Genomic DNA, 25,386 nt, shown 5'->3' with positions numbered 1-25,386 from the left:
ACACAACCATCAACCAAATCTTGATTCGCTTGACTAAATCAACCACTAAACTAAAATTGATCAATCCTTCAATCCCTGTGGGATCGACCTCACTCCCGTGAGTTTTTATTACTTGATGCGACCCGGTGCACTTGCCGGTTAGATTTGTGAGTTTTGGGAGAAATTTATTTTTCCTCCAAAATATCTCATCAAGTTTTTGGCGCCGTTGCCGGGGATTGATTAGATTGACAATGATTAAGTGAAGTGGTAATCTAGATCAAGCACTTTTTCTTTATTTTTCTCTAATTTTGACTAACCCACTAACTGTTTGAATTTTTGCTTAAGCTAACTAGAACTTCATTCTAGCAATAGATTGAAGTGTTACTGGTTTGTTTGCTCTTATGTTCTGCTTGTATGTCAGGTACAAGACGAACCATACCCAATTTTCATGAACAAGACGAAAGAACTCTCAGGAGGTTAAGAAGAGCTGAAAGAGGGAAAAGTATTGTTGGAGAAGAGGAATCAGACGAAGAATTCCAAGAGATGGATGAACATTTAACCAATCCACCAGGTGGAGAAGACAACAACAATGGCAACCCACCCCAGAGGAGAGTTTTGGCTTCCTATACCTTTGCAAATCCTAGACATTGTGGGAGCAGCATCTTGGCTCCAAATGTCAATGCTAACAATTTTGAACTCAAGCCACAACTCATCACTTTGGTTCAGAACAATTGCTCTTTTGGTGGAGGACCACTTGAGGACCCACACCAACATTTATCTACTTTCTTGAGGATATGCAACACTGTCAAAACTAATGGAGTGCCCCCTGACAATTACAAGCTGATGCTATTCCCATTTTCTCTCAGGGACAAAGCCACTCAATGGTTGGAATCCTTTCCAAGGGACAGCATCAACAACTGGGATGATTTGGTAACTAAGTTCCTTGCAAAATTTTATCCACCTCAGAGGATTATAAGGTTAAAGGCTGAGGTACAAACATTTACACAAATGGAGGCCGAACCCATCTATGAGGCATGGGAGAGGTACAAGGCTCTGATCAGGAAATGTCCCCCTGCTATGTTTAATGAGTGGGAGAAGCTTCAAAACTTCTATGAAGGCTTAACACTGAAGTCCCAGGAAGCTTTGGATCACTCAGCTGGAGGTTCCTTGCAACTCATGAAAACTGCAGAAGAGGCTCAAGAACTCATTGATATGGTGTCCAACAACCAATATTTCTTTGCTCATCAAAGAGGCCGCCAACCATCACAAAGGAGAGGAGTAATGGAGCTAGAAGGAGTAGATTCAATCCTAGCTCAAAACAAGATGATGCAGCAGCAAATTCAACAACAATTTGAGCAAATGGCCAAGAGGATTGATAGTCTCCAAGTTGCAGCAGTTAACACTAGCCAACCATCAACCACATGGGGACAGAGTGAAGAAACTCAAGAAGAACAACAACAAGAGCAAGTACAGTATATGCACAACCAAGGACCAAATGAAGTGTATGGTGATACATACAATCCATCCTGGAAAAACCACCCAAACCTCAGATGGGGAGATAACCATACCCAAAACCAACAACCATGGCAGAGGAACTCAAACCAACACAACCCAAGAAGCAACCAAAATCACAACCAGCAGCAGACTAACCAAAACCCCTACAGAAAACCTCAAAACAACTACCCCAACCTCAACCAATACCAATCTAATAACCAACCCACCAACCAAAATGCCTACCATCCACCACCCACATCTCATAACCCACCTTAAATATCACCTGAAGCCCAAAGAATCACTCACTTGGAGGCCATGATAGACAAAATGTTGAAACACCAAGAAATGGTAGCCAAGAATCAGGAAGCCTCTATGAAGAGCCTAGAGAGACAGATGGGGCAACTCTCCAAGCAAGTATCTGTTGAGAGACCTTCAAACTCACTGTCCAGTGACATAATTCCAAATCCCAAGGAGGAATGCAAGGCAATACAATTGAGGAGTGGGAGAACATTGATAAGCAACAATGACACTACAAAGAAGCAAGCAGAGAACATCAAAGAACCAACGGAGGATGAGAAGCAAACAAAGGCAGATGAGGCTAATAAGCAAGTTGTGATGCCAAACAAAGGCACTGAGAAACTCAAAGAGAAGGACAACCAGCCACATAGCTCAAAGGAAGTAGCTCAGGGGCAGCAGCAAATAGGAAAAAGCATCACACCTCCACTGCCTTACCCTCAGAGGTTCAACAAAGAGGTTAAAGACCAGCATTTTCACAAATTCCTTGAGACTTTTAAGAAGCTGGAAATCAATATTCCCTTGGCTGAAGCACTTGAGCAAATGCCTCTATATTCCAAGTTTCTGAAGGATCTTATCAACAAGAAAAGAAGCTGGGATGAGAAAGAAACCATAATGATTGCTGAGGAATGTAGGGCCTTGATTCAAAAGGGGCTTCCTCCCAAGCTTGAGGACCCAGGAAGCTTCCTGTTGCCTTGCACCATTGGGAAATTGACAATCACTAAAGCAATGTGTGATCTCGGAGCAAGTATTAACTTAATATCATCCTCCTTGGTGAAAAAGCTGCATATAGAGGAGGTCAAACCAGTACAAATGTCTCTGGAGCTGGTAGACAAGTCAATGGTATACCCCAGGGGTGTAATTGAAAATCTTTTGGTCAAGGTGGACAGTTTTATATACCCTACTGATTTTGTGGTTCTAGAATCAAACAATGATGATGGTGACTCTGTTATACTGGGAAGGCCATTCTTGGCCACTGCTAGAGCTATCATAGATGTAGAGGAAGGGGAATTAACTCTCAGGATGCATGACCAAAGCATCACTCTGAAGGTATTACCAGAGGCACAATTTAGCAAGGAGAAGAAAGACTATATGAAGAGTGACCAGGAAAGTCACAGCAACATCCCAATGCTAAGGACTGTGCAGACTGATGAAAAAGCCCAAGAGGATGTTAGAGTATTAGCCACTGAAAAGAGAGGTCCCCAAGGAAAACCTACGGCCAGAAAAGAAAGAACAACAAAAGGAAAGATGAAACGCAGAAACAAAGCAAAAAGGGGTTGGAAGAACAGAAAGATTCCAACAGAGGGGCTTTCCAAAGGTGACAAAGTGCAACTGATATATCAACAGCTGGGGGCAAATCAACAAACCGAGGATTACTATACTGTCGGCAACATACTATCATTAGAACATGCTGAAATTGAACACCAGAGAACAAAGAAGAGGATCACGGTCAGGGGAGACAAATTGAGGCCCTACAAGCACCAACCACCATAAAAGAAAGCCTCAATGTCAAGCTAGTGACAATAAAAGAGCGCTCCATGGGAGGCAACCCATGATTTAAGATTCATGTCATTTTAAATTCAATAAGTTATGATCATTTGAGCATGAAGTCTTTTCTCTTTTCATGAACATGTCCATTGACTGCATGCACTATTATGAACCATATACTAAGTTTGGTGTGCCTCCAAGCACACTAAACCAATGTTACAAAGAATTTTGTTTCACATGCCTAAAATGTCTTGATAAAGCATATGGTCAAACACTAAGTTTGGTGTCCACATAGCATCATGAAAATTTGAAATTCATGCATCAATAATCATACAAATGTCATTTTTCAAAAATAGAAAAACTCTTATTCGATAATGAAGGCATCAATTGTGATATACCCTTTGACAAGAAACGAGTTTGGTGTTCATCAAGCTTTGATGCACCAATTTAAGGATACAATTGATCCTTCATGAAAAAAAAAAAAAAGAAAGAGAAAAAGAAAGTATGATGAAAACAATTCTTATGAACATTTAACATTTGAACTTCACTAATTGGAGAAAGAGACTCATTTTCTTTATACATTACCAAACATTAAGTTTGGTGTCCTCCAAAGAGAGTGTCACGGTTCAAATGAGATAAGAATTGATGGTTCACATATTTTTACTAAAAAGAACACTCTTGCTACGGTTGGATAAGACTAATGTATGTTGTCTTGTTGTGATGACTAGGAGGTCAAAGAATCTTCAATGAAAAAGACAAGACAAAGGAAAGCATAGCATAAGGACAAAATCCTATCACATGCTTCAAGGAAGAAATCTGCCACTCCTTGAGAATGATCACGGCAAAGGCAAGGGAAGGAGCAAATTTTGTCTTCATTCATCCTTACATGCATACCTTTGATCTCCATAGTGTCTAATTGCATCCTAGCCCTTCATTGCTCATTTAAAAGCATACCACCTTCAAGCCATGCACATGACCGAATCACTCCTCAACATAACAAGCCTTGTGCAACCTTTCTTCTACTTTAAACTCCAACCACTTAAACTTCTCTTCATAATTTCTTGTCATAACAAGTTCGGTCCTAATTTCTTTTTCCTCCAAACACACATCAAACTCTCCAACATTCTTCACATTCCCTCTCAACCAACCAAGTGATCATGGCATCCTCCTCAAGAACCAAACGACGAAAAGGAAAAGATCCAATAGTGGAGGAAGAAACACATGAATATGACCAACGGAGGTTCAAGTCTTGGTATCATCAAATGCAAATTCAATGGATGAACGAGAAAAGAATCTATCCTGAAATTCCATTCATGCTGCCGGATGATGGATGTCAAGAAATGAAGAACAAAATCCGGAAGAGGAGATGGGAGGAACTTACATCACCAGCCACCCGAATTAACACCAATATCATAAGAGAGTTCTATGCAAATGTCCCAAGGCTTGACATGCGTGTGCCCCCAACGTACAAGAGCTATGTGCAGGGGGTGGAAGTAGACTTTAGCCCGGATGCAATCAAGAAAGTATTGAAACTAAAGTCAATCCGTTTTGATGAACCGGGATACCAACAAAGATTGAATGAAGATCAGGATTATGAGGAGATTGCGAGAGACATTTGTTTTGAGAACTCAGAATGGGAAAGAGATAACAAGAACAGATACAAGTTCCTGAAGAGATGTAACCTCACTCCGGAAGCAAAAGGATGGTATGAGTTGATGAAAAGGTCAATTCTGGGCACAGTGAACACCTCAAAAGTTAACAGGGAGAGAGCTGTGATGCTGCATTGCATCATTGTGGGAGGAGAGATAAGAGTTCATGAAATCCTTGCAAGAGACATTCAAAAGATAGCTGAAAAGAATTCGGCCGGATCTTGGTTGTACTATCCGAGCACCATTTGGAGGTTGTGTGCAAGGGCTAAGGTTCCAATGGAAGAGGAGAATCCAATGTGGTTAAGCCAAGGCATGCCCATAACCATTGAACGGATGATGATGCCCCTTGAAGCACATCAAGGCCGAAGGCCACATGGAGGAAGGGAAGTAGAAGAACCAATGGAAGAAGATGAGCCACACATAGAAGAAGAGCCACAAGAGGAGGAGGAGCAGCCACACTTTTTCCCACATGGCAATATGGATATGACTCAAATGCAAGAAGCAATAGGGAGATTGTCTCAACAGTACACGAGAATCCAAGAGAGGCAAGAGGAATACCATTCTCTGTACATGCAAAACCAACAAGCACAAGAAGAAAGAGAGCTAAGAATAATAAACAAACAAAATGAATTCGAGTCAAGATTTCTTGCGATGCAAGAAGAACATGCCTTTCAATCTCATGAATCTTTTGGGAAGTTAGAACAAATGCAAGCTGAAAATTTGAAGGCTCTTAAAGAGTTCACAACACTCCAAGAAGCAAGGTATGAAGTACAAGCCGATTACAACATCAATAGCCAAATCAAACTGAACTATATTGGAGAACATTTGCATAACATGGATCCGGCATTCCCAACTTTTGATGAATTCTTCAAAATGAGAAGTGAGGTAGAAGTGAGCAAGGCTATGAGACTCGAAGATAGAGTGGATGAGGCTATGAATAAGGCTGGCTTTTGGCAAGATCAACAGGCACCAAACAAGGATAGTGGGAACACTAGCAGCCAAGTGTATGAAAGGAGAAAGAAAAGGCATGACAAATGAAAGGTGGACTTGCTCCTTGTTCATCACTACAAAGAAAAAAAGCATGCATTCTATCTGTTCTAAGTTGTCTTTGCATTTCTAAGTAGTTCTTCTTAAAAGCCTTTGCATTATGTTTGTTTTTTTTAAAATAAGTAGGCTAGTTTATGTGTGTGCTTGTGTGTTTATTTTCACTTGACAAGAAGCATGTGTTGTCCCCTGCATCTTTAAATTCAATAAAAGAACAGTTTGAATGTGAAGTAAAATAGTCTCTGTTAGTTAGAAGTGGAATAAAAGTAAATGGTGGTAAGTGTGTGATTGTATAATAGCTCACTTTTAGTGAATAAAGAGCTAGGATATCTCCTTCTAAGTAAAGAAGTGGCCTACTGTCTAGGAATCTCAATTGAATTAAATTCCTTGGTTAGAAAGAAAAACAGAAAGAAGGAAAGAAGAAAAAGATAGCCAAAAAGTGGCAAAACAAAAGAAAAACAAAAAGAAACAAAGCTGGACACCAATAGCTTGAACCTTAAAATATATGCCTGTGATGTCTTTGTACTAGGATCTGCTTGGATTAGTAAGCTCTTAGGAGTGCCTCAACACTTGGTGACTTGGGTTAACTAACCCGGGATCATCAGCTGAAAGTCCACTATCAAGAGCAACCTAACTACAAGGCATTTAGTAGCCCAAAGAGGTGCTGGGCATCAATGTTTTAAGAAGGAATGTGAGCCAAGTGTCTATGGTGAATAATGTGTCAAGTATAAAGAAAAGAAAATGAACTTGCTACACATGACACTCAAATAAAGCTTATGAACAAAGTAATAGCCAAGGATAAAGGAATAATGAGAAGTCATAGCAGTATGTCACTTGAAGCTTGAAGGAGACTTTCTAGGCCTAGGAGTCAATAAGAAGTGAGTATTTGCATATCCACACAAAACCCCATGAACTATCAATAATACTCTGCTAGCATGAACTTCCTCTTCCATTTCATTCTTTCTTCTCAATAATCCATTTCTTGCTTGGGGACAAGCAAGCTTTAAGTTTGGTGTTGTGATAACAAGTCATCCTAGCCTATTTTAACTAGTCTTTTTCTTTTGTTTTCATTAGAATTATGCACTTTCTTGAGCTACAAGCAAGCTAATTGAGTAGATTTTCATGTTTCCCTTGATTGAACCAACCATATATGAATTTATGCCATTTCATGAGGTTTTATGCTATATTTGTTGCATATTATGAAAGAATGAATATCTCATGATTTTGAGCATAGCTTTGATGAGTTTGGTTGATTAATGATAGGTGAAGAAAGCTTGGAGAAAGGTTGAAGCAAAGAGGAATGGCTAGGAGTGAAGAGAGGACAATGGAATAAGTGAAATTGAACCAGGAAGCAAGAAGTTAGCCCCAACGTTAGCCCCCTAACTTGGAGGCTAACGTTGGAACTTGAAATTTCCTCCCTGGCCATCCCACGTTTGCGCCAACATTAGCCCCCTAACTTGGAGGCTAACGTTGGCACATGAATTCCTCCCTGGCCATCCCACGTTTGCGCCAACGTTAGCCCCCTAACTTGGAAGCTAACGTTGGCACATGAATTCCTCCCTGGCCATCCAACGTTTGCGCTAACGTTAGCCCCCTAACTTGGAGGCTAACGTTGGCACATGAAAACATAAGGGAGAAGGGCCAACGTTTGCGCCAACGTTAGCCCCCTAACTTGGAGGCTAACGTTGGCACATGAAAACATAAGGGAGAGGGGCCAACGTTTGCGCCAACGTTAGCCCCCTAACTTGGAGGCTAACGTTGGCGCCACTAGCATACAAGGCAAGGCCAACGTTAGGGTCAAAGTTAGACCCCTAACGTTGGCACCAACGTGAGTAGCAGCAGAATGTGCTAGCTGATGTGAAAAGTTGGAGCCAAAGTTAGACCCCTAACTTTGGCTCAAACTTTTGGTCCAACTCTTGCAAAACTCAAACCCGGTTCAATTGGTTCACTTTGGTTCTTCTTCAAACTTCAAAAGCAATCAACCAAGGCCTCTTTCAACCCAATTCCACCAAGAGCAAAGGCCCAACTCAAGGCTTGAAGATCATTGGAAGAAAGTGTATAAATAGGATAGAATTCAAGTTATTCGGGGAGCTTTCCTTTTGGAATTTTCATAAGAGTTTTTTTGGAGAGCTTTTGTTATAGAGTGAACTTTACTTTCTTTGTTTTCATTGCTTTCAATTTCAATTACACTTGTCTTGGATCCTGGATTGGAGAATTGAAGAAATTCTGTTTCAAACTCAATCTTGGATCTCTCTGTTTTCTTTACTGTTAATTGAATTTCATTTCCGGCTATTTGCTCTTCATCTATTCTCTTTGCAGTTTACAATTCCCTTGCAATTGTTCTTGTTGGATCTAGGAAGGCATTGAGATCTAGACTTGGTTTTCTAGTCTCTGGGTCCTGAGATCTAAATTTCCATTTCAATCCCCTGTTTACTACTTTTTCTGTTCATTTACTTTTCTGCTTCATATCCGGTTCAATCCCAATTCCCTTTTACTCTTCTGTTTGATGCAATTTAGCTTTTCCTTGTTTAATTTCTGCAAATCCACATCCCAATCCCCTTTATATTTCAAGCAATTTACATTCCTTGCACTTTAAGATTCCGCAATTTACATTTCTTGCACTCTAAGTTTCTGCCATTTAATTTCTTGTTCTTTAAGTTTCAGCCATTTATTTCTTGTTCTCTTTACTTCAATGCAATTTAATTTTGCAAGTCACACAACCATCAACCAAATCTTGATTCGCTTGACTAAATCAACCACTAAACTAAAATTGCTCAATCCTTCAATCCCTATGGGATCGACCTCACTCCCGTGAGTTTTTATTACTTGATGCGACCCGGTGCACTTGCCGGTTAGATTTGTGAGTTTTGGGAGAAATTTATTTTTCCTCCAAAATATCTCATCAGACATCACAATTTCGTGCACCAGTAAGCAATGAAGAGGAGACTGAATTGGAAGAAAGCTACCAAAGAGGAAGAGGTTGAAATTGAAGAAGCTTACAATGAGGTGGAAGTTGTCAAGGAAGAACTCAAGGGAATGGAGCTGGAAATTACCTTGCCAATGCTGTTGGAGACCTCTTCCCCAAAGCCATCACCATCTATCCCTTTATTCAAGTGGGTAAATCTCTCATCTCTAAGCTTAATTAGCTCACTTGAATATGCTTTGCTTGAAACAGATGGTCAGCTTAGAGCTCTTTGTGGCTATAAGAGCAAGCGGGAGATGGTTAGTGGTAGGAGTCGTCATGCAAGATTCAATATGGTGGAAAGCTCAAAGTTTAAATGCAAAGGTTGGTGTAAAGCTCAGCTGAATGGATCTAGGAAGTTGTTTGGCCGTCTTAGTGAGAATTCAGATTGCCTGCCACCCGGATGGAACAATATTGCTCAACAAGAAGACGGGTGCAAAAGCAAGATTTGGGACCCCGGAATTCATTCTGGCAATCAACACTCTTGGGGCCTTATCACTTGCTTTAACTTACTTGAAGGCTCTCTACGCCTAGTTTGGGACCCCGGAGGCCATTGGAATCACAAACACTGGTGGAGATTCCTGGATGAGTTCAAGCACAAGCCACCATAACAAAGGACTCTCCAAATGTCCAACTTAAGGACTTTAACTAAAAGTGCTAGATGGGAGACAACCCACCATGGTATAATCGTTCCTTTTTCATTTTTCATTTAGTTTTATTTGTTTTCGAGTTTTATTTTATTTTATTGTATTGAACCTGGAGTTTTGCATAACATTCATATTAGCATTGCATTCTGCATACTGCATTACTAAAAAAAAAGGAAAGCACGCACGCGACGCGGCAGCGTCGTTGACGCGTCCGCGTCACAAGTGCATTAGGAACAAAAGAAAAGTGAACAGAGAGTCACGCAAGATTGTGGCTGGAGGCGTGCCTTAGGCACAAATATGCCCACGCGACCGCGTCGCCCACGCGGCCGCATCAATTGAAAAATAGCCTCCCCTCGCGTCTGCGTCACCCACGCGAACGCGTGGCCCTGTAAAATCGACGTAAATGGCTGTATGGCAGCATGTTGGGCTGGAATGGGGCTGGAGTCGTGCTAGAAGCTTAAGCCCTCCCACGCGAACGCGTGCCCCACGTGTCTGCGTCATTTTTCAAAGTATGGCCATTCACGCGATCGCGTCAACCATGCGACCGCGTCACCCAGATTTTTGGCAAAATGTATTTAAAACAGAGAGTTGCGCGACCGCGAGGCTGCCCTCACGCTAATGGCACAAATCACTCCACGCGAACGCGTGACCCACGCATCTGCGTCACTTCATAGAAGTGCTATCCGCGCGCATGCGTGACCCACGTGCTCATGTCGCCTGCGCCGCACAACTTCCAGATCAGTGCCAATTATCTTATCTTTTCTTCTCCAATCCTAATTTTTCCTCCCTCCTTTCTTACTTACTTCTTCTTCCATCCTTTTCCTTTTCATTCTTCTTATCTTTCATTTTATTTTACTTAATTCATTTGCATACTTTCATTCATTGCATTTTAATTTTGTGCATATTTTTATTTTCTTTTGTAAATTTATTATTTTTTTCCATTGGTGTTAAAATTTTCTTGTTTAACTATTGCATCTTCTCTTGAATTATTTTAGGTACTTAGTGACTTATTTTATTCTGGTTAGGTAATATTATTTATATCAATGCCAATCTTTTATACCTGTATTACTTTTACATTGACATGAATTTATATTATCTCTCCTTACCCACACTCTCTTCCCTATTTTTGAAAATTTTTTGCACTCTTGATTTGCCATGTACTTCTATTGTTTTTTCACGTACATGTTGAAGCTTCCATGTAAATGAGACCCTTATCAATTGGCATTAACCCACCCAAACTTCATTTATTTTCTTATCTTTATTTCTGGGTTACTGTTCTTCTTTTTCTCTTCTTTCAGGCTGACCACCGAAGACGGAAAAAGAGAGAAACTTCTATAAAGGGAGACAAACAAGTCCATCTGCACAATCCTTGAAGAAAAGCATCAATTGGAAAAATCCGTCCACCTGCACATCTCAGCATGCACCGAGGACGGTGCAATCTTTAAGTGTGGGGAGGTCGATACCGATCTCCATGGGTTAGTTATTTTCTTCTCAACACCAATATTCTATTTTCTTTGTTTGTTCATTGTTGCATCTGCATATTTGATTGCATGTTTTCTTGATTTTGTGCATATATTTACCACTTCTTGGTTAAAGTAATAAATTTAGTTATTTTCTTCTCAACACCAATATTCTATTTTCTTTGTTTGTTCATTGTTGCATCTGCATATTTGATTGCATGTTTTCTTGATTTTGTGCATATATTTACCACTGCTTGGTTAAAGTAATAAATTTCTTTTTAGGACTCTATTTTTGAAAAATTTCACTAATTTAAATTGAAAAATTTTTTATGTTAAAACTTGTTTGAAGTTGTATTTGGAACATGAATTATAGCCAAGAACACACAACCTGTGAGATTTTGAGCTTATTTATATGGTTACATTATTTAATCACAATATTTTATTCTTGTGTGTTTCCTTCTCTATGACTGTAATCTATATTTTGTTCCAGTCTCTATGTCCATTATTTAGTATATTTACATGCTTGCATATGATTGAGGCCATTATTTGAATTTTTACTCACTTATCCCAAATAAGACTACCCTTTCAATCACCTTTGTTTGCCACCTTGAGCCTTTATAATCCCATTTATTCTATATTTTACCACATCACTAGCCTTAAGCAGAAAAACAAAGTAAATACCCCAATTGAATCTTTGGTTAGCTTAAGATAGAGATTGTGCATCAACTAAGTGTGGAAAAATTGTGGGAACATGGGTTAATAAGGGAATGTATCATGTTTCTAATTTATTTGAATATTGGGAATTTGGGAACCTACTCATGAAAAACCAAAATAGAAAAATAATGGAAAATCCATGTGCATTGATAAGTTATGTTTATTTCTCTACAAAAAAAAAATCCAAAAATATTCAATAAATAAGTAAATAAATAAGGGGACAAAATTACCCCAATGCTAAGTTAATAAAAAGATCAATGCACATGTGATAAAAGTAAAGAAATATAAAAAATTTGGTACATGAGTATGGGAATCATACAAAAGTGGGAATTATGGGTAGTTCGGCATGAATTTAACAGTATATAGAGTATATTGGTGCACGAAATTGTGATCTCAGGCAACGGCGCTAGAAACTCTGTACGCACGTCTTAATAAATCGTTTTTCATTCACAACTTCGATACAACTAACCAGCAAGTGCATTGGGTCGTCCATGTAATAAACCTTACGTGAGTAAGGGTCGATCCCACGGAGATTGTCGGCTTGAAGCAAGCTATGGTCACCTTGTAAATCTCAGTCAGGCATGATATTAAATAGTTATGGAGTTTTCGAATATTAATAATAAATAGAAAATAAGGATAGAAATACTTATGTAATTCATTGGTTAGAATTTCAGATAAGCGTATAGAGATGCATTCGTTCCCCTGAACCTCTGCTTTCCTGCTGTCTTCATCCAATCAATCTTACTCCTTTCCATGGCTGGCTTTATGTAAGGACATCACCGTTGTCAATGGCTACTTTTTATCCTCTCTGGAAAATGGTCCGATGCGCTGTCACTGCATGGCTAATCGTTTGGAGGCATCACCCTTGTCAATGGCTGCATCCCATCCTCTTGTGAAAATGGTCCAAATGCTCTGTCACAGCACGGCTAATCATCTGAGGTTCTCGATCATACTGGAATAGGATTCACTCTCCTTTTGCGTCTGTCACTACGCCCAGCACTCGCGAGTTTGAAGTTCGTCTCAATCATTCAATCACAGAGTCCTACTCGAAATACCACAGACAAGGTTTAGACTTTCCGGACTCTCATGAATGCCGCCATCAATCTAGCTTATACCACGAAGATTCTGATTAAGAGATCCAAGAGATACTCATTCAATCTAAGGTGGAACGAAAGTGGTTGTCAGGCACGCGTTCGTGGGGGAATGATGATGATTGTCACATTCATCACATTCAGGTTGAAGTGCGAATGAATATCTTAGAAGCGGAATAAGTTGAATTGAATATAAAAATAGTAGTACTTTGCATTAATCTTTGAGGAACAGCAGAGCTCCACACCTTAATCTATGGAGTGCAGAAACTCTACCGTTGAAAAATACATAAGTAAACATAGGGTAAGCATGGCCGAGTGGCCAACCTCCCATGGAGGTCTAGAGATCTAAAAATGATCAAAAGATGTCTAATACAATAGTAAAAGGTCCTATTTATAATAAACTAGTTACTAGGGTTTACAGAAGTAAGTAATTGATGCATAAATCTACTTCCGGGGCCCACTTGCTGTGTGCTTGGACTGAGCTTGAATGTTACACGTGTAGAGGTCAATCTTGGATTTGAACGCCAGTTTGTAACGAATTTCTGGCGTTCAACTCTGGCTTGTGACGTGTTTCTGGCGTTTAACTCCAGACAGCAGCGTAGAACTGGCGTTCAACGCCCTTTTACGTCGTCTAAACTTGGCCAAAGTATAGACTATTAAACATTTCTGGAAAGCCCTGGATGTCTACTTTCCAACGCAATTCGAAGCGCGCCATTTTGAGTTCTGTAGCTCCAGAAAATCCACTTTGAGTGCAGGGACGTCAGAATCCAACAGCATCAGCAGTCCTTCTTCAACCTCTGAATCTGATTTTTGCTCAAGTCCCTCAATTTCAGCGAGAAAATACCTGAAATCACAAAAAAACACACAAACTCATAGTAAAGTCCAGAAATGTGAATTTAACATAAAAACTAATGAAAATATCCCTAAAAGTAACCAGATTCTACTAAAAACATACTATAAACAATGCCAAAAAGCGTATAAATTATCCGCTCATCACAACACCAAACTTAAATTGTTGCTTGTCCCCAAGCAACTGAAAATCAAATAGGATAAAAATAAGAAAATATACTATAAATTCCAAACTATCAATGAAACATAGCTCCAATTAGATGAGCGGGACTTGTAGCTTTTTGCCTCTTGAATAGTTTTGGCATCTCACTTTATCCATTGAAGTTCAGAATGATTGGCATCTATAGGAACTCAGAGTTCAGATAGTGTTATTGATTCTCCTAGTTCAGTATGATGATTCTTGAACACAGCTATTTTATGAGTCTTGGCCGTGGCCCTAAGCACTTTGTTTTCCAGTATTACCACCGGATACATAAATGCCACAGACACATAACTGGGTGAACCTTTTCAGATTGTGACTCAGCTTTGCCAAAGTCCCCAATTAGAGGTGTCCAGGGTTCTTAAGCACACTCTTCTTTTGCTTTGGACCTTGACTTTAACCGCTCAGTCTCAAGTTTTCACTTGACACCTTCACGCCACAAGCACATGGTTAGGGACAGCTTGGTTTAGCCGCTTAGGCCAGGATTTTATTCCTTTAGGCCCTCCTATCCACTGATGCTCAAAGCCTTGGGATCCTTTTTATTTACCCTTGCCTTTTGGTTTTAAGGGTTATTGGCTTTTTGCTCTTGCCTCTTGGTTTTAAGAGCTTTTGGCTTTTTCTGCTTGCTTTTTCTCTTGTTTTTTTTTCTTTCTATTTTTTTGCTATTTTTTTTCTGCAAGCTTTGTTCTTTGCTGCTTTTTCTTGCTTCAAGAATCATTTTTATGATTTTTCAGATTATCAAATAACATGTCTCCTTATCATCATTCTTTCAAGAGCCAACATATTTAACATTCTTAAACAATAACTTCAAAAGACATATGCACTGTTCAAGCATTCATTCAGAAAACAAAAAGTATTGTCACCACATCAATATAATTAAACTATGTTCAAGGATAAATTCGAAACTCATGTACTTCTTGTTCTTTTGAATTAAAACAGTTTTCATTTAAGAGAGGTGATGGGTTCATAGGACATTCATAACTTTAAGACATAGTTACTAACTACTAATGATCATGTAATAAGACACAAACATGGATAAGCACTTAACATTAAGAAAACGAAAAACAGAAAATAAGAACAAGGAATGAATCCACCTTAGTGATGGTGGCGTTTCCTTCTTGAGGAACCAATGATGTCCTTGAGCTCTTCTATGTCTCTTCCTTGTCTTTGTTGCTCCTCCCTCATTGCTTTTTGATCTTCTCTTATTTCATGAAGGATGATGGAGTGCTCTTGATGTTCCACCCTTAATTGTCCCATGTTGGAACTTAATTCTCCTAGGGAGGTGTTGATTTGCTCCCAATAGTTTTGTGGAGGAAAATGCATTTGAGGCATCTCCGGGATTTCATGGTGATGAGCTTCATACGTCTCTTGAGATCCATGAATGGGTTCTCTTGCTTGCTCCATCCTTTTCTTAGTGATGGGCTTCTCTTCCTCAATGGGAATGTCTCTTTCTATGAAAGCTCCAGCTGAGTAACATAGATGGCAAATAAGATGATGAAAAGCTAGCCTTGCCCCAGGAGAGGGCTTTTCAGCTATTTTGTAGAGTTCAAGGGAGATGACTTCATGAACTTCTACTTCCTGTTCAATCATGATGCTATGAATCATGATGGCCCGATCCACAGTAACTTCAGATCGGTTGCTAGTGGGGATGATAGAGCGTTGGATGAACTCCAACCATCCTCTAGCCACAGGCTTGAGGTCCAGTCTTCTTAATTGAACCAGCTTGCCTTTGGAGTCAATCTTCCATTGAGCTCCTTCCACACATATGTCCATGAGGACTTGGTCTAACCTTTGATTAAAGTTGACCCTTCTAGTGTAGAGGCGTGCATCTCCTTGCATCATAGGCAAGTTAAACGCCAACCTCACATTTTTCGGACTAAAATCTAAGTATTTTCTCCGAACCATTGTAATATAATTCTTTGGGTTTGGGTTCTTACTTTGATCATGGTTCCTAGTGATCCATGCATTGGCATAGAACTCTTGAACCATTAGGATGCTGACTTGTTGGATGGGGTTTGTTAGAACTTCCCAACCTCTTCTTTGGATTTCATGTCGGATCTCTGGATACTCATTCTTCTTGAGCTTGAAAGGGACCTCGGGGATCACCTTCTTCTTGGCCACAACATCATAGAAGTGGTCTTGATGAGCTTTGGAGATGAATCTTTCCATCTCTCATGACTCGGAGGTGGAAGCTTTTGTCTTCCCTTTTCCTTTTCTAGAGGATTCTCCGGTCTTGGGTGCCATCAATGGTAATGGAAAAACAAAAAGCTTATGCTTTTACCACACTAAACTTAGAATATTGCTCGCCCTCGAGCAAGAGAAGAAAGAATAGATGAAGATGAAGAAGAAAATATGGAGGAGAGGGGGGAGGGGTGTATTCGGCCAAGAAGGGGAAGAGAGGGTTGTGTTGTGTGAAAATGAAGAAGAATGGAGGGCTTTATATAGGGAAGGAAGGGGGGTAACGTTCGGCCATAAGGGTGGGTTTTGGGTGGGAAATTGATTTTGAATTTTGAAGGTAGGTGGGGTTTATGAGGTAGGTTTATGGGGAAGAGTGGATGGATGTGAGTAGTGAAGTGGTTATAGGGAAGAGAGATTGAGGTGATTGGTGAAGAGTTTTGGGGAAGAGTGTTTATGGGATTGTGTGAAAGAGGGGTGAGAAGAAGTGAGTGGAGGTAGGTGGGGATCCTGTGGGGTCCACAGATCCTGAGGTGTTCAAGGATTTACAACCTTGCACCAAATTAGGCATGCAAAATGCCCTTGCAAACAACTCTAGGCGTTCAGCACCAGATTGGTGCTTGTTCTGGGCGTTGAACGCCCATTTGTTGCCCATTTCTGGCGTTGAATGCCAGAACCATGCTTGTTCTAGGCGTTTAGTGCCAGCTCTTCTCCAGGGTGCAATTCTGGCATTCAAACGCCCAGATGCTGCCCATTTTGGGCGTTCAGTGCCAGAACCATGCTCTGTTCTGGCGTTGAACGCCAGCCAGATGCTTCTTACTGGCGTTTAAACGCCAGTAAGGTCTTCCTCCAGGGTGTGATTTTTCTTCTACTATTTTTGATTCCGTTTTCAATTTTTATATTTATTTTGTGACACCACATGATCATGAACCTAATAAAACATGAAAGAACAAGAAAAATAAAATTAGATAAATAAAAATTAGGTTGCCTCCAAACAAGCGCTTCTTTAATGTTAATAGCTTGACAGTGGGCTCTCATGGAGCCTCACAGATGTTCAGAGCATTGTTGAGACTTCCCAACACCAAACTTAGAGTTTGGATATGGGAGTTCAACACCAAACTTAGAGTTTAGTTGTGGCCTCCCAACACCAAACTTAGAGTTTGACTGTGGGGGCTTTGGTTGACTCTGTTTTGAGAGAAGCTTACTGTGCCTCTTTTCCATGTTTACAGAAGGGTAACCTTGAGTTGTAAACACAAGGGAGTCCTCATTCAATTGAAGGACTAATTCACCTCTGTCAACATCAATCACAGCTCTTGCTGTGGCTAGGAAAGGTCTTCCAAGGATGATGGATTCATCCTCATCCTTTCCAGTATCAAGGATTATGAAATCAGCAGGGATGTAAAGGCCTTCAACCTTTACTAACACGTCCTCTACTTGTCCATAAGCCTGTTTTCTTGAATTGTCTGCCATCTCTAATGAGATTTTAGTAGCTTGCACCCCAAAGATTCCTAGTTTCTTTATTACAAAGAGGGGAATGAGGTTTATCCCTGAACCAAGGTCACACAGAGCCTTTTCAAAGATCGTGTTGCCTATGGTACAAGGTATTACGACCTTTCCAGGATCCTGTTTCTTCTGAGGCAGTGTCAGTTGATCCAGATCACTTAGTTCATTGGTGAACAAGGGAGGTTCATCCTCCCAAGTCTTAATACCAAATAATTTGGCATTCAGCTTCATGATTGCACCAAGGTACTTGGCAACTTGCTCTTCAGTAACATCCTCATTTTCTTCAGAAGAGGAATACTCATCAGAGCTCATGAAGGGCATAAGGAGGTTTAATAGAATATCTATGGTCTCTAGATGAGTTTCAGATTCCTTTGGTTCCTCAAAGGGAAACTCCTTATTGATCACTGGACGTCCCAGGAGGTCTTCCTCACTGGGATTTATGTCCTCCCCTTCCTCTCCAGGTTTGGCCGTGTTGACTATGTCAATGGCCTTGCACTCTCCTTTTGGATTTTCTTCTGTATTACTTGGGAGAGTACTAAGAGGGATTTCAGTGATCCTTTTACTCAGCTAGCCCACTTGTGCCTCGAAATATCTAATGGAGAACCTTGTTTCATTCATGAAACTTACAGTGGCCTTAGATAGATCAGAGACTAAGTTTGCTAAATTAAAGGTATTTTGTTCAGAGTTCTCTGTCTGTTGCTGAGTGGATGATGGAAAAGGTTTACTATTGTTAAACCTATTTCTTCCACCATTATTAAAGCCTTGTTGAGGCTTTTGTTGATCCTTCCATGAGAGATTTGGGTGATTTCTCCATGAGTGGTTATAGGTGTTTCCATAAGGTTCACCCATGTAATTCACCTCTGCTATTGCAGGGTTTTCAGGATCATAAGCTTCTTCTCCAGAAGATGCCTCTTAAGTACTGTTGGATGTAGCTTGTATTCCATTCAGACTCTGAGAAATCATATTGACTTGCTGAGTCAATATTTTATTCTGAGCCAGTATGGCATTCAGAGTATCAATTTTAAGAACTCCCTTCTTCTGAGGCGTCCCATTGCTCACAGGATTCCTCTCAGAAGTGTACATGAACTAGTTATTAGCAACCATGCCAATGAGTTCTTGAGCTTCTGCAGGTGTTTTCTTTAGGTGAATGGATCCACCTGCAAAAGTATCCAATGACATCTTAGCTAATTCAGATAGACCATTGGTGCACGAAATTGTGATGTCCAGGCTTGAACAATCCCTGGTAATGGCTCCAAAGCTTGGTGCTTTGATCTTAATTCATAATTGTCACAACTTCGATACAACTAACCAGCAAGTGCACTGGGTCGTCCAAGTAATACCTTACGTGAGTAAGGGTCGAATCCCACGGAGATTGTTGGTATGAAGCAAGCTATGGTCACCTTGTAAATCTTAGTCAGGCAGATATAAAGTGATAATGGTGTTTTTGAATTTAATATAATAAAATAGGGATAGAAATACTTATGTAATTCATTGATAGGAATTTCAGATAAGCGAATGGAGATGCTTTCGTTCCTCTGAACCTCTGCTTTCCTGCTATCTTCATCCAATCAGTCTTACTCCTTTCCATGGCTGGCTTTATGCAAGGGCATCACCGTTGTCAGTGGCTACATCCCCTCCTCTCAGTGAAAGATATGCTCACATGCTCTGTCACAGCACGGCCAATCATCTGTCGGTTCTCGATCATGCTGGAATAGGATTCACCCTCCTTTTGCATCTGTCACTAACGCCCAGCACTCGCGAGTTTGAAGCTCGTCACAGTCATTCAATCATTGAATCCTACTCGGAATACCACAGACAAGGTTTAGACTTTCCGGATTCTCTTGAATGCCGCCATCATTCTAGCTTACGCCACGAAGATTCTGGTTAGGAGATCTAAGAGATACTCATTCTAGCTTAATTCATGTAGAACAGAAGTGTTTGTCAGGCACGCGTTCATAAGGGAGAAGGATGATGAGCGTCACACATAATCATCACCTTCATCACGTTCTTGGGTGCGAATGGATATCTTAGAAGAGAAATAAGATGAATTGAATAGAAAACAGTAGTACTTGCATTAATCTTTGAGGAACAGCAGAGCTCCACACCTTAATCTATGGAGTGTAGAAACTCTACCGTTGAAAATACATAAGTGAAGGTCCAGGCATGGCCGAGATGGCCAGCCCCCTGAAACGTGATCAAAGGATCATAAGGTAATCCAAAGATGGTCAAAAAGACTAGTAAAAGGTCCTATTTATAATAAACTAGCTACTAGGGTTTACATGAGTAAGTATTTGATGTATAAATCCACTTCCGGGGCCCACTTGGTGTGTGTTTGGGCTGAGCTTAAGTGTAGCACGTGCAAAGGCCATTTGTGGAGTTGAACGCCAGTTTCTGTGCCAGTTTGGGCGTTCAACTCTGGTTTTGGATCCTTTTCTGGCGCTGGACGCCAGATTTGGGCAAAAGGCTGGCGTTGAACGCCAGTTTACGTCGTCTATTCTTGGCCAAAGTATGGACTATTATATATTGCTGGAAAGCCCTGGATGTCTACTTTCTAACGCAATTGGAAGCGCGCCGTTTCGAGTTCTGTAGCTCCAGAAAATCCACTTTGAGTGCAGGGAGGTCAGAATCCAACAGCATCAGCAGTCCTTCTTCAACCTCTGAATCTGATTTCTGCTCAAGTCCCTCAATTTCAGCCAGAAAATACCTGAAATCACAGAAAAACACACAAACTCATAGTAAAGTCCAGAAATGTGAATTTAACATAAAAACTAATGAAAACATCCCTAAAAGTAACTAGATCCTACTAAAAACATACTAAAAATAATGCCAAAAAGCGAATAAATTATCCGCTCATCACAACACCAAACTTAAATTGTTGCTTGTCCCCAAGCAACTTAAAATCAAATAGGATAAAAAGAAGAGAATATACTATAAATTCCAAACTATCAATGAAACAGAGCTTCAATCATATGAGCGGGACTTATAGCTTTTTGCCTCTTGAATAGTTTTGGCATCTCACTTTATTCATTGAGGTTCAGAATGATTGGCATCTATAGGAACTTCAGATTTGGAATAGTGTTATTGACTCTCCTAGTTCAGTATGATGATTCTTGAACACAGCTTCTTTATGAGTCTTGGTCGTGGCCCTAAGCACTTTGTTTTCCAGTATTACCACCGGATACATAAATGCCACAGACACATAATTGGGTGAACCTTTTCAGATTGTGACTCAGCTTTGCTAGAGTCCCCAATTAGAGGTGTCCAGGGTTCTTAAGCACACTCTTTTTTTTGCTTTGGACCTTGACTTTAACCGCTCAGTCTCAAGTTTTCACTTGACACCTACACGCCACAAGCACATGGTTAGGGATAGCTTGGTTTAGCCGCTTAGACCAGGATTTTATTCCTTTAGGCCCTCCTATCCACTGACGCTCAAAGCCTTGGGATCCTTTTTATTTGCCCTTGCCTTTTGGTTTTAAGGGTTATTGGCTTTTTCTGCTTGCTTTTTCTTTTTCTTTCTATAATTTTTTTTTTTGCCTATTTTTTTTTCTTTTTTTTTTCTGCAAGCTTTGTTTTTTGATGCTTTTTCTTGCTTCAAGAATCATTTTTATGATTTTTCAGATTATCAAATAACACGTCTCTTAGTCATCATTCTTTCAAGAGCCAACATATTTAACATTCTTAAACAACAACTTCAAAAGACGTATGCACTGTTCAAGCATACATTCAGAAAACAAGAAGCATTGTCACAACATCAATATAATTAAGCTAAGTTCAAGGATAAATTCGAAACTCATGTACTTCTTGTTCTTTTGAATTAAAACATTTTTCATTTAAGAGAGGTGATGGATTCATAGGACATTTATAACTTTAAGACAAAGTTACTAACTACTAATGATCATGTAATGAAGACACAAACATAGATAAGCACATAACATAGAAAACGAAAAACAGAGAAAGTAAGAACAAGGAATGAGTCCACCTTAGTGATGTCCTTGAGCTCTTCTATGTCTCTTCCTTGTCTTTGCTGCTCCTCCTTCATTGCTTTTAGATCTTCTCTGATTTCATGAAGGATGAAGGAGTGCTCTTGATGTTCCACCCTTAGTTGCTTCCAATAATTGTGTGGAAGAAAATGTATCCCCTGAGGTATCTCAGGGATCTCTTGCTTTGCAGTCAAATGTTCTACCACTGAGCTATAGACCCTTGATGGAAGCTTTTGTCTTCCCTTTCCTCTTTCTAGAGGCTTTTCTGGCCTTAGGTGCCATCAATGGTTATGGAAAAAAACAAAAAAGCTATGCTTTTACCACACCAAACTTAGAATGTTGCTCGCCCTCGAGCAAAAGAAGAAAGAATAGAAGAATAAGAAGAAGATATGGAGGAGATGGAGGGAGATGTGTATTCGGCCATATGGGTGGGATTGGGTGGGAAAGAGATGTTGAATTTTGAAGGAAAGTGGGTGTTTGGATGTGAGTGGTAAAGGGTTAATTAGGGAAGAGTGTTTATTGGGAATAGAGGATGATTGAGAAGAGAGAAGAGAGTGAGTGGAGGTAGGTGGGGATCCTGTGGGGTCCACAGATCCTGAGGTGATCCTGCGAGGTCCACAGATCTTGAGGTGTCAAGGCATTTACATCCCTGCACCAATTTAGGCATGTAAAATGCCCTTGCACACAACTCTGGGCGTTCAGCGCCAGGTTGGTGCCCATTTTGGGCGTTCAACGCCCAATTGCTGCCATTTCTGGCGTTGAACGCCAGAACCATGCTTGTTCTGGGCGTTCAGCGCCAGGATGCTCCCATTCTGGGCGTTCAGCGCCAGAACTATGCTCTGTTCTGGCGTTTGAACGCCAGACAGATGCTCCTCTAGGGTGTGATTTTTCTTCTGCTATTTTTGATTCCGTTTTTGAATTTTTTGTTTATTTTGTGACTCCACATGATCATGAACCTAAGAAAACATGAAAAACAATAAAAATAAGAATTAGATAAACATTGGGTTGCCTCCAAACAAGCGCTTCTTTAATGTCAATAGCTTGACAGTGGGCTCTCATGGAGCCTCACAGATGTGCAGAGCTTTGTTGAGACTCTCCAACACCAAACTTAGAGTTTGACTGTGGGGGCTCTGGTTGACTCTGCTTTGAAAGAAGCTTTTTTTGCTTCCTCTCCATGGTTGCAGAGGGAGATCCTTGAGTTTTAAACACAAGGGAGTCCTCATTCCATTGAAGGACTAGTTCACCTTTGTCAACATCAATCATAGCTCTTGCTGTGGCCAGGAAAGGTCTTCCTAGGATGATGGATTCATCCTCCTCCTTTCCAGTATCCAGGACTATGAAATCAGCAGGGATGTAAAGGCCTTCAACCTTTACTAACACGTCCTCTACTTGTCCATAAGCCTGTTTTCTAGAGCTGTCTGCCATCTCTAATGAGATTTTAGCAGCTTGCACCCCATAGATTCCAAGTCTCTCTATTACAGAGAGGGGCATGAGGTTTATTCCTGAACCAAAGTCACACAGAGCCTTAAAGATCATGGTGCCTATGGTATAGGGTATTATGAACTTTCCAGGATCCTGTCTCTTCTGAGGCAATGTCAGTTGATCCAGATCACTTAGTTCATTGATGAACAAGGGAGGTTCAACTTCCCAAGCATCAATGCCAAATAATTTGGCATTCAGCTTCATGATTGCACCAAGAAACTTGGCAGTTTGCTCTTCAGTAACATCCTCATTCTCTTTAGAAGAGGAATACTCATCAGAGCTCATGAAGGGCATAAGGAGGTTCAATGGAATCTCTATGGTCTCTAGATGAGCCTCAGAGTCCTTTGGTTCCTCAGAGGGAAGCTCCTTATTGATCACTAGACGTCCCAGGAGGTCTTCCTCCTTGGAATTCACGTCCTCTCCTTCCCTTACAGGTTCGGCCATGGCGCTTATGTCAATGGCCTTGCACTCTCCTTTTGGATTCTCTTCTGTATTGCTTGGGAGAGTACTAGGAGGGATTTCAGTGATCCTTTTACTCAGCTGGCCCACTTGTGCTTCCAGATTTCTAATGGAAGATCTTGTTTCATTCATGAAACTTACAGTGGCCTTAGATAGATCAGAGACTAAGTTTGCTAAATTAGAAGCATTTTGTTCAGAGTTCTCTGTCTGTTGCTGAGTTGATGATGGAAAAGGCTTGCTATTGCTAAACCTGTTTCTTCCACCATTATTAAAGCCTTGTTGAGGCTTTTGATCCTTCCATGAGAAATTTGGATGATTTCTCCATGTTGAGTTATAGGTGTTTCCATAAGGTTCACCTAGATAATTTACCTCTGCTATTGCAAGGTTTTCAGGATCATAAGCTTCTTCTTCAGGAGAAGCCTCTTGAGTACTGTTGGATGCAGCTTGCATTCCATGCAGACTCTGAGAGATCATATTGACTTGCTGAGTCAATATTTTATTCTGAGCCAATACGGCATTCAGAGTATCAACTTCAAGAACTCCCTTCTTCATAGGCGTCCCATTACTCACAGGATTCCTTTCAGAAGTGTACATGAACTGGTTATTAGCAACCATGTCAATGAGTTCTTGAGCTTCTGCAGGTGTTTTCTTTAGGTGAATGGATCCACCTGCAGAAGTGTCCAGTGACATCTTTGATAGCTCAGATAAACCATCATAGAATATATCCAGGATGGTCCATTCTGAAAGCATGTCAGAAGGACACTTTTTGGTCAACTGTTTGTATCTTTCCCAAGCTTCATAGAGGGATTCACCTTCTTTCTGTCTGAAGGTTTGAACATCAGCTCTAAGCTTGCTCAGCTTTTGAGGAGGAAAGTACTTGGCTAAGAAAGCCGTGACCAGCTTATCCCAAGAGTTCAGGCTGTCTTTGGGTTGAGAATCCAACCATAATCTAGCTCTGTCTCTTACAGCAAAACGGAAAAGCATGAGCCTGTAGACTTCAGGATCTACTCCATTAGTCTTAACAGTATCACATATCTGCAAGAATTCAGTTAAGAACTGAAAAGGATCTTCAGATGGAAGTCCATGAAACTTGCAGTTCTGCTGCATCAGAGAAACTAATTGAGGTTTCAGCTCAAAGTTGTTTGCTCCAATGGCAGGAATGGAGATGCTTCTTCCATGTAAATTGGAATTTGGTGCAGTAAAGTCACCAAGCATCTTCCTTGCATTGTTGTTGGGTTCGGCTGCCATCTCCTTTACTTGTTCGAAATTTTCAATCAAGTTGTTTCTGGATTGTTGTAATTTAGCTTCTCTCAGTTTCCTTTTCAGAGTCCTTTCAGGTTCTGGATCAGTTTCAACAAGAATGCCTTTTTCTCTGTCCCTGCTCATAAGAAAGAGAAGAGAACAAGAAAAGAAGAGGAATCCTCTATGTCACAGTAAAGAGGATCCTTATTGTTAGTAGAAGAAAAGAAGAGGAAATTCGAACACAGATAGAAGAGGGGGTTCGAATTTGGTGATGATGTGAGGAAGAGATGTTAGTTAATGAATGAATAAATATAATAGGATGAGTGAGAGGGAGGGAATTTTCGAAAATTATTTTGAAAAAGAGTTAGTGATTTTTGAAAAATGGTTTTTGAAAAATGTTAGTATTTTTTTTTCGAAAATTTTTGAAATCAAAAATAAAAATAGAAATAATTAGTTAATTAAAAAGAAATTTTTGAAAAAGAGGGAATATATTTTCGAAAATGAGAGAGAGAGAGTTAGTTAGGTAGTTTTGAAAAAGTTAAGAAACAAACAAAAAGTTAGTTAGTTAGTTGAAACAAATTTTGAAAAGATAGGAAGTTAGGAGGTTAGGAAAGATATTTTGAAAAGATATTTTTGAAAAAGATAAGATGAGAAGATATTTTTGAAAAAGATATG

At 40.2% G+C, this 25,386-nt stretch overlaps 1 non-coding gene across 1 annotated transcript; it reads left to right on the top strand.

Moving 5' to 3' along the window:
- The first annotated feature begins 24,213 nt into the window (after nucleotides 1-24,213).
- LOC148576707 (small nucleolar RNA R71) lies at nucleotides 24,214-24,321 on the top strand. The gene has a single exon (XR_015903232.1). It is a non-coding gene; the product is annotated as a small nucleolar RNA R71 (small nucleolar RNA).
- Nucleotides 24,322-25,386: the final 1,065 nt, after the last annotated feature.

This window comes from Arachis ipaensis, chromosome B1, assembly GCF_059453495.1.
Source record: "Arachis ipaensis isolate K30076 ecotype BB chromosome B1, ASM5945349v1, whole genome shotgun sequence".
Taxonomy (NCBI): Eukaryota; Viridiplantae; Streptophyta; class Magnoliopsida; order Fabales; family Fabaceae; genus Arachis; species Arachis ipaensis.
Note: the sequence above shows the minus strand (reverse complement) of the source record. Positions and strands in the feature narration are given on the sequence as shown.